This window comes from Helicoverpa zea, chromosome 15 (assembly GCF_022581195.2).
Source record: "Helicoverpa zea isolate HzStark_Cry1AcR chromosome 15, ilHelZeax1.1, whole genome shotgun sequence".
NCBI classification, from domain to species: Eukaryota; Metazoa; Arthropoda; class Insecta; order Lepidoptera; family Noctuidae; genus Helicoverpa; species Helicoverpa zea.
Window position 1 is genome coordinate 4,107,591 of NC_061466.1, and position 10,347 is coordinate 4,117,937.

The following is a 10,347-nucleotide window of genomic DNA, read 5'->3' on the forward strand; positions in this document are numbered from 1 at the left end:
CTATAATACAGGGGTTCGTTGGAGTTGGATAGTCAAGTCGCAACTCCTTATGGGTACTCGCTGAATTTCAGTAAAGGTGATATTTATTTGGATTCTTGCTTCGTAAAGTACCGTTAAGTTTACCAAGTTACCAAGTTACCAAAGTTTACCAAGATATTAAAACGAGAGAAACTCATTTCTACTCTTATATACTTTTTAAAGCTCATAACGAGGTCGGACTTTATGTTACTAAGTTATAACTTAAGTTATGTGTAAATATTACTGTTGAACTTTTGGCATAACTCTCACTTTGATATTTTTATAAAAGTTTGTGTGAATCTGTGTGATATCGATTTGTAACCAATTTTCGACTAAAAGATTTTAAGTTTTTTTTTGCTTTTTACACATAATTGACAAACTTTAGTTTAACTTTTAACTTTAGTCACAATACCCATATTACATCATCTAAACAATGCCTAACTTATTTTCGAAGTATAACTAGTATCATATATTATTATTAGTAGGTAGGTACCCCGGAAAATATTGCAGATTTACCCCTGCAACTTCTGAAAAGAAAAAGTGCCATGGAGCTTCCAGAAGAACGAACATTCGGGTCTCCAAGATATTATTCGGCCCATATTAATGCCAACAAATTTAGAAAGCCATCGAAAGAATATTTATCTGAACCCGAATCAATTAAATGCTTCAATGAATTGTCTGCCGCACAATACCCCATTTTATAGCAAAATTATTTCTGTGTAAAATATACGGGCCTCGTTAAAAATATACTATTAAAGTAAAATCCTTCATATTCTTTTTTATCCACTCTGAATAAAATAACGGCATGATATTTTCGGTTCGGATTTTAAAAGTTTAAATAAAAAGTTAGTGGATTAACAAAAAAGTTTTAAAAAGAGTGCTACCATAGAATTACAAAAAAAAACTTCTCTAAAAACATTTTTGCATTGGAGTTTTTAATTTAGCCACGACCTTCAGAAGCTTCACCCGAAATTGTAGTAAGTAAAAATGAAACGAATTTTTCTCCACCCCGAATACGAAAACTGGATGAAAATTTAATTTGATTAGGAATCTGTCGGGATTCGAATTGTTAGGTTTGTAAGCGAGGCATCATGAAATTCTCCAACAAGATGCGAATTACATTTGTATATCAATCTCGGGTCAGCTTTACGGTCGGAAAACGCGTTGAATTTTAAGGGAAATAAATAATGTTTAAAGCGACCTCTTGCCATCGAGCCTTAGCGATACGTTTATTTTGAAGAAAGAAAAATAAACGTGACAGCCTCGTGATGAATGATTAATGGGGCTATACGAATTTTAAATTGTTTTTAGCCCTCTGTTTAATTGGAGATTTATAAATTGGTCAGAAAACTCAATAAATGTGGCATTTTTGAAATGGCAAAATCTATTCTAGGGCTGCCCGTGTGTCAGACACGTATTTCATACTTAAAATTGTAATTGACATAGGTAAAATATATTTTAATATGCTTATCATAGCTATCATAGCTTTGTAAAACAGACGTTAATTAATTACTAGTTTTCAAGCTGATTCCCTAACTAGCTTATTCATGAAAGCCTAAACAAACGTAATGTTTCTAAATTACGAACACGCGTGCTTAACTTACAATTTATATGATACCCTACCTGTCCCATCACATAGGATTTATCTGCCCCATAAACATCTACTGAAGCATTATTGCGAAGAATAGGAAAATAATATTATGGTGTTTTACTTGTACTTGTTTTGTACTTGTTTTATTTGTACCTTTTTTGTGGGCGTTTTTCACGATTATTTTTGTTTTAATAGCGACCCCAAGGGTTGAATGATCCTGTACAGAAAAAATTACCTAATTATATTTTCACTTCAGCCAATTCTATGCAATACAGAAAATAGCCGTTTAATCCGCAGAAGGCGTGGGATGCTACAAAAACAAAGCAAAATAAACAAACTTTTGCGAACCGCATTCCTTCTAGAATTGCTCCGAAGCGTTTCTCTTTAACATTGCTGTTACCTTCTCATTCCAAGCCGGAATTTTGTAGAAACAACAACGGTACAAAAATTTTAAGGGTCTATTTGAACTGGCAAAAACGTCGCTACGGTATCAAATTAGCCGAAGGGACAACATGCCCAAATTCCCTGTTAGTCGCGTCGTTCCACCTTAGTGGCTATATTTTACTAGGCCCTCCTGGGGGTCCATCGTAAAGGGAATTAATGAAATCCTGCCAGTTCAATAACGCAAGGGACTAATGATATAGCTTACGTTAATTACTTTCGTAAAAGTAATCAATTTTCAGGTAATGCCTTAAAGTTTCAATAATATTTTACGCCAGACGCAATCCAAAAGATCTATTAAAACATTTAAAATTTGTAGGCGTAATTTGGATGGTATCTTCCATACTTTGTTTGACTAATGGTTGTGGAACCGTTTGTGAAGATTTTCGTTATAATGAAAGTCAAATACTGACGACGGAAGGATGGTTTAAATCGTGAGGTAAGGGGTACTGGGTTTATGGTGACACTGAGCCACAAAAGCGTTAAGGCGACGGCAACGGTAGATACTCGTTGGAGGTAAATAAAGCCCTTAGCAAATATGGATACAGGCTGTAAACCAGTCTGAGGATTTCATAGAAATGTATTAAATACGTACCATCTTTAACACCAAGTATGTATAAGCACGATGAGTTTCGTCTTGTATATTTTGTCCTTTATCAATTTTTATTTAAAAGCCTGTGGCAATCAATACTAAACCCATTCTGGGTCGTTTTTCGTATGTGTTTGGGTAACATAAATAAAAAAGGTTTTAAAATGTCACTCGACTCAACAAGTAGGCTACAAGTGGGACATAACAATAAGCTTCGTAAATCCACAATAATCTTAAACAAATCCGGGTAACATTTGTTTACCCTTTTTCTCATAAGTAAATAAAACTCATTAGTCATTTAAAAGGAACAAAGGGCATATATTTAGATTTTCTTTAATCGATGGTTTCCTCGATTTACTGGAACCCTTTTCCTAATAGCCGTACTGACAAGCTATTTATTAAAATTCCTGAAGTATTTCTCTTAGAGATATTCAGTCGTTTCGTCCGCCTGTCTGATGAGGAGGGCTATTCGTTTTATTTACGTTCTCATTAACCCTCTTAGGGATGCTAGATGGAATAAACTAAATGTCGGGGAAAAATTTAATGTCCGTGTTTACAAATTGGACCGCGTAATTATAAGGAGATCGTTATCGTTTTGTTTTTTTTTTTCTAATGTTGAAGAAAGCTTCGAAATATAAATTAGTTTTATAAATTTAGTTTATAAATGGTTATAATTTAGTTTATTTTAAAGACCCGATTTTGTGTGGGCTCAATTATATACCTCAACCATTCCTGTAAATTATTCTATTTAATGGTGAAAACAGCAGGAGGTCAGATAGGCAGTCGCTTCTTGTAAAGCACTGGTACTCAGCTGAATCCGGTTAGACTGGAAGCCGACCCCAACATGATTGGGAAAAAGGCTCGGAGGATGATGATGATGGTGAAAACAGCATGAAAATCCAATTAGCGAACTTTTTTTATAGGCAGCAGAGAAATATGTAAGTATTGATATTAGTTTGTCTGCCAACCCTAACTAAGGCTAGTGACATGAGGCGTAACATCGGTAGCTATTAGCTACCTAATGCTTGTGTGTACAGGCCTTAGTTTAATTGGATTATAAGGCTAAACAGTAATACGAACTGCTTTTAGCGACGAATTGAGGCGGATCTATTGAGCAAATTATGGACTAACCACTAGCTCTGTAGTAGTTCATGCAGAATCTATCTATACTAGGTACCTACATAAATGCATTAACTCTTTATTGCTTGAAATTTTTCATATAAAAAAGTAAGTTAGTCGGTATATACTGAAGAAAAAAATTTTATGCCAGACAATTCAATAAATGAAATTGAAAATGATTATATCCCTATAAAAAAATACTATGTTTGTTTACCTCGATTCCTATGAATAAAACTTACCTACATAATCTAGTAATCATCATCATCCTCCGAGCCTTTTCCCAAACTATGTTGGGGTCGAATTCCAGTCTAACCGGATTTAGCTGAGTACCAGTGCTTTACAAGGAGCGACTGCCTATCTGACCTCCTCAACCCAGTCACCCGGGCAACCCGATACCCCTTAGTTACCTACATAATCTAGTAATGTCAGGTGTAAAATCTATACTTATAATAAATCTGTAGAGAGGTCAATTCTGTACATTGAATATATTTCCAAAATAACTATTAGGGGGTGATTAGTGATCGATACTGATGCCAAAAATGCAATCAGTAAAATTTTTGTCTGTCTGTCTGTCTGTCTGTCTGTCTGTCTGTCTGTCTGTCTGTCTGTATGTTCGTTATGGAAACAAAAACTACTGGACGGATTTTAATGAAACTTGGCACAAATATTCTTCATACTCCTGGGCAGGTTATAGGATACTTTCCATCACGCTACGATCAATAGGAGCAGAGCAGTGAAGGTAAATGTTGGGAAAACGGGAGAAGTTACTCCATTTTTTAAGCTTCCGTCGCGTGTGCAGCCTTAATGGTTACAGCTATACAGAAACCATGTACGACGGAAATATTCTTCATAAAATTATGTAAAACATATCCCATGGCAGCATATATCTATCTTTTATGGTTGACTCACAATAACACGTAAAACTCTCGGTAGCTTAGCAGTTCGGAGCTTTCTGATTATATTTGTCTACTATTTCGTTTATAACACTCACTCACACTAATTAAACATAGTTAACAGTATTATCTATTAATTAAAAAAAGAATGACTTAAATCGGTAAAGAAACACCAAAGTTATACATGAAAAACGGTAATAAGCCACCGCGCGTGAATACTGAATCACGCACGCTATAAGGATCATTTTTGTGCAACGGTCGCCGCGCTCGACGCGACTCGCGGCGCGGTGGCTGCGCGAGCTTCATACAATATTTGGCTGTTGGTGCGATTGATGCAAACAGACGTTCAGAGCGTTCAACCTTATTGCGCGACTTTTAGGTTTTAAATAATTTATTTTTAACTTTCTTTTGTTGTTATTTTATAAAATAGGTTGGTATCTATTAGTTATTTTTGTGTTTAAATATTCGTTCAAATTACAAATTATTAATAGTTTACATTTTATTACTTAAAGTAGCAGTAAGTACGCATAGATTTAGATAATTGGAGGGGCTGGTGTTTATTATTTCTTCCTCTCTTTGCACAAAGTCCGACTCTAACGCGGACGAAGTCGCTGGCAGAAGCTAGTAATACCTAATATTATAATTGAGTAGGTTTTCTGACCCGCAAATTCTGAATAATAAAAGGTGAACGCACATTTTTTGTCACGTTAGTCAAAGTTAATTTAAAACGTGATTTTAGTAACGAAGTACGTGTCTACAGACTAGGTTAATTTTTTGTGGAAAATTTAGGTATTATTTTTGGTATTTTTTAAGGCTTTGTGGACAGAGCATTTGCTATGAATAACAATTTCGTAGATAAGCTGTAGGTATTCTATAAATCAGAGCATGAAAAAATCTGTTAAAGTATAGTTTTTATTAGCATATTTATATAGAATTATAAAAAGTATTCCACGATATTTAACAGTAGAATCAATAAAATATCAGCGCAAAACCGAAATTGTTCCGACGTACATTTTATTCGTTTGTACCAGGGTAGCATAAAAAAAGCATCACGGCTTTTCTATTTAGAACCACACAGCGTCGCTATTTATGCAAGCCTGGTAGAAAAGCCGTCATATATTCCACAATGCGTGCAAAATCGATTGGCTTGCCCCGCCATTGAACGAGGTAAACAAATAAACAACATTTTATGTTAGGAAAATGCTAAATTGCATTTAATATACGGTGTTCATAGCTGTGAAGTTGGTTTTGTTCATAATAATGGGGGTCTGTGGTTTTGGTTTGCATGACTGATGTGAAAGAAATCGTGTTACGGGAATATTATTTACATAAATATATTTTTTATGAGAACATTTGGTTTTGCCAGACAGTATTCGGTAAACGGTCAGAATACTTATATAATTTGCTTATGTAAACCCGCCTTACGATAGGTATATTTAACATACTCTGGCTCAAGAGTTTGCCGAACCGTTAAGGCTTAATGAAGCCAGGCTTAGGTAGCTTTTGTTTACAAACCTGGACTAATAGTTTAGCACTAAGTCTAAAACTGCAGTAGCTATAGAAAAACATCCTAAACTAAAACTCGCCCCCATAATAAACAGTCACCATACACTTTACTTAAAGGATCGTTAGTTCCAGGTAACATAAACCCCGGCACACAAGCCCAGTGATTTACGTACAAATTAAAGTAGAAAATATGTAAATGCGCAGGGGTAAGCTTGTTGACCGTGGCCTACATTTGGTCCACACTTCGCTGACGGACGGGGGGTCATTCGTTTTATTCACGCCTCTTCATTTTCATTAAGGCCTGATGCCCGGTAAAGCCCAGTCCCCGGTTACCCACAGGCCTTTTTACACCCAAATGGGGACATTCGAACGGTGAACTCCGAGAGTGGAATAACAATTAAATTGTTTTGCCATGAATTAGTCATTCCAGTTTTTACTCGACTGCGGTCTAGAAGTTGTTGTGTAATTTATTAGTTGCTGATAAATCCTGATAGTGTTTTGTTTTTGTAGGTATTCGGCGTTATCGAAGATTTGTCTAAGAGATAATTTTGGCGTGAATTTAGATGTATTCTTGTTTTGCTCTAGATTTTTTGATAATGTTATCGACCTGCTTTTTGGCTAATATAAAAAAGCTCTTATTTCGTTCAACCGTTAACGCATAATTGAGGAACAATTATGCAAACATCGTATTATCTAAACACAAACTTTCACATTCCCATATGTTCTAAAAATAAGTTAATAAGATAAAGATAATTTAAAACATGGGTATATGTTTACAAAACAGAGGTATTGTTACATGAAGTGTTAAAATAATAATTAGACCCTTACATGTTTTTCCTGTAATTCGCGTACATTTTTTTTTAATTGTATATCGAATATTAATTTATTTAGTAGGATTATTTATATTGACAAATCATTTTACTATATTTTTGGAGCTATAAAACTACTACTAACCAGATAATAACTTTTCACTATTGCTAGAAATACGAAAGTATAAAATAAAAATTTTTGATATTCCCGAAAAAATTTCGATGTTAAAAACATTCGTAATGAAAGCTTTTTATCGAAAACGAACAAGCTGAGCGGTTTACGACGAAACACGGTTAATCTGATTCCTGAAATATTTTGATTGATGATATCAGGATGCGAGAAGCTGAAAATTGATCTCAGTGGCGTGCACTTGGAGAGGCCTATGTCCAGCAGTGGACTGCGATAGGCTGATGATGATGATGATGATGATGATATCAGTGTTCAATGGTAGCGTAGTTAAAACGCCCGACTCTCAACGAGTGTGCGAGTTCCGAGTACGATTCCAGGTCAGGCAAGTCGGTACTTGTCTAAATAAGGCTCTGTGTAACTTTTACATGAACTTGATATTAAGTGCATCTTGGCCAACAACTGAGAAAGGGAAACTTAAAATAGCATTGAGCAAGCTTGGTGATTAAATGCTCATTCCTTCTTTGTACGAGCAGTAGGATAAAAAAAAAAATATATTTTTTCATTTTACATTTTTTAAGATTCCAGAAATATGGAAAATTGGTCCCCAACAAAAAAACTTTTTTACAAAAAAATTAAATCGACTTCCCAAAAAATTTTTTTTTGTACAAAAGGTTTTTTATTTACAGCTTTTCAGTGATACGAATAGTTGTCACTATCATACATACATATAAGTGGGAAGTTCTCATCAATACAAAGAATATAAGTCCAAATACGAGGTATTTTACATATTCAGTTGTCGAGTTCCCTTGACTTTCTCTGGTCTCCATCATCAGGTCAGCGCCAAATCTTCACTGTTGCAAAGGTCTTGTCAATACAAATAATTTAAGCCCAAACACGAGGTAGTTTACATATTCAGTTGTCGAGTTCCCTCGGCCCTCTCTGGTCTCCATCATCAGGTCAGCTCCAAATCTTCACAGTTCAATAGTGCTTTTAGGCGTACACCTGAGAGTCAAGTTTTTACCCTATATATGTATGCCTACAACTTTCGAATCACGTAAATCGGTCCTTAAACCTCGGAGTAATCGATGTACATACATAGGAAAAAAAAAAAAAACATACCGGCCGAATTGAGAACCTCCTCCTTTTTGGGAAGTCGGTTAATAAAATAAATAACCATTCTCGGCAGTCGGGTAAAGAGGTGATTATGACATGAGCATTTATTGAAATGCTTGACTTTGATGAATCAATGTGACTTCTGCGTGTCTAGGAAATGCATATTGTTTCGCATAAATGAAAAGAGATATAAGTATAAAGTGCATCGAAAAAGTTTCAAGCCTTAATTTCGAATTTCGAAGTAGTAATATTTTCATTTTATGCATGTACGGATAGGTTCAAAGCATATTATGAAAATTTGTGAAAGCTACAATAATTAAATAACGAGTATTTCGCCGAATAAACTGTAATGTAATGGATTAATCTGCATGTCATCCTTTTGTTCTAAAAAGCTTCATCAAAATGTAAAATTTTAATATAGGGTAAAAGATTACATTCCCTCCTAATTTCACAAAGTGACCAACGCCACAAATTCACAATTGAAAGGTTTCAATTCTCTTTGAGCTCTTTAAAATGTACAACCCTGTACAACCTTACATAAATAGCGACCACAAACTGCCTGTCACAGGAGGTCAATGACCTACATTTGAAGGGACCGGGATTCATTTCCCATTATGGCGTCGAAATTCCCCGTTAAAGTCCTATTGAACACATTACTTGGTGGAAACATTCAACAAATCTGTCTTATTGCGCCGTTTCGAGGCAACTACACTCATTCGACGACACTTACGGAACCCATAGCCATAATTTCACCTCAAATCAGGTTATATGGTTCACTGTCACGGAGGAAGGAAAGAGCGGAGATGCCATAAGGCAGGTAGGTTAGGCGCCTTCTTCTAGGTCAAAAATGTACGGTATGCGTGATCGAAACGATCAGCTTGGTTCAGCCGAAATAACGAGGCGTTCGTGATAAACTAATGATAAATGATTAATGATTTTAGGTTTTACAAAATATCAGTTCCAAAGAACTCCTATGAGGGCGTAGCCAGTAGCGTTCCTCGTCCCCCGAACACACGCATTTTGTCGACGCTAATTTCTTAGGAGATTTTCCGTCATGACATATCCGATCGTCATTTTGTTCTCCATGTCCACTATATACTATAGATACATTGTACATACTAAATGTAACTGAAACCCAATTAATAGATATAATGAAGGTATATTGCCCTCGGTAATATGCGCTTTGCATAGTAACAGCTACCTATAATTTTGATTAGTTTGATTATTATTCTATGTAGTTTCACGCGGTTTTGGGCTTTGGAAAATATAAACTGAGCTACTGCAATTGACATGATACTTAGTGCAGGCATGTGGTTGTACTTAGAATAGGTAATTTCGTTCGAAAAACATCGATTTCTGAATTTGTTGATATTTTTCCAAGTTCCTGATCGTATTCTCCAAATTCTTTCAAATGTGACTTTCATCTATTTGTAACTTTAAACTGATTTATAAATGCGAAAGTAACTATCTGCCTGTCGCGCTTTCACGTCCAAACTACTGAACCATTTAGATTGTTTGTACACAGACAACTTAAAACCAGAGAAAGGACATAGGCTTATCAGGGAGCGATCCTTCATGCCGCGAGTGAAACCGCGGGGATCAGCTAGTAAAATACACATGTAAATCGTACATATTGTAGATACCGATATACCTTGTATTTGCGATTTCTCGGCGCGTACAGCATTCAATGAATTTCATGCGTTTATTGAAGCGTGTATCATAGCTTGAATGATTTCTGATGTTCGCTCGATTGATATATCGTCCAGTGACTGATGTTGATCTGTGTATTCTTAGTTAAATACGAAACTTTGTTGAAATGAGGCTAACTTGGAAAGTTATATATCTTTTGGAACATGCGGTTATTGCAAAAGTACCCGAAGAGCCAAAAGGGATTAACAACTACTTCCTTAGTTTTCCTACTTTCCTTTAATCTATATGCTGGTGATGCTGGCTAAATTAGCATTTTTCCATGTAAAAAATTACAAAAGGACAGCATCTCCACAAACTTTTCAGCACTTTGTAGTGATACCTATAGTTCTCTACACTGACTTCCCAAAAGAATAACAACTTAAATCACCTACATTGAACCTCTGCATAAAACATTCATACGATCCTTTCGTCAGTCTCAGTTCCACTTT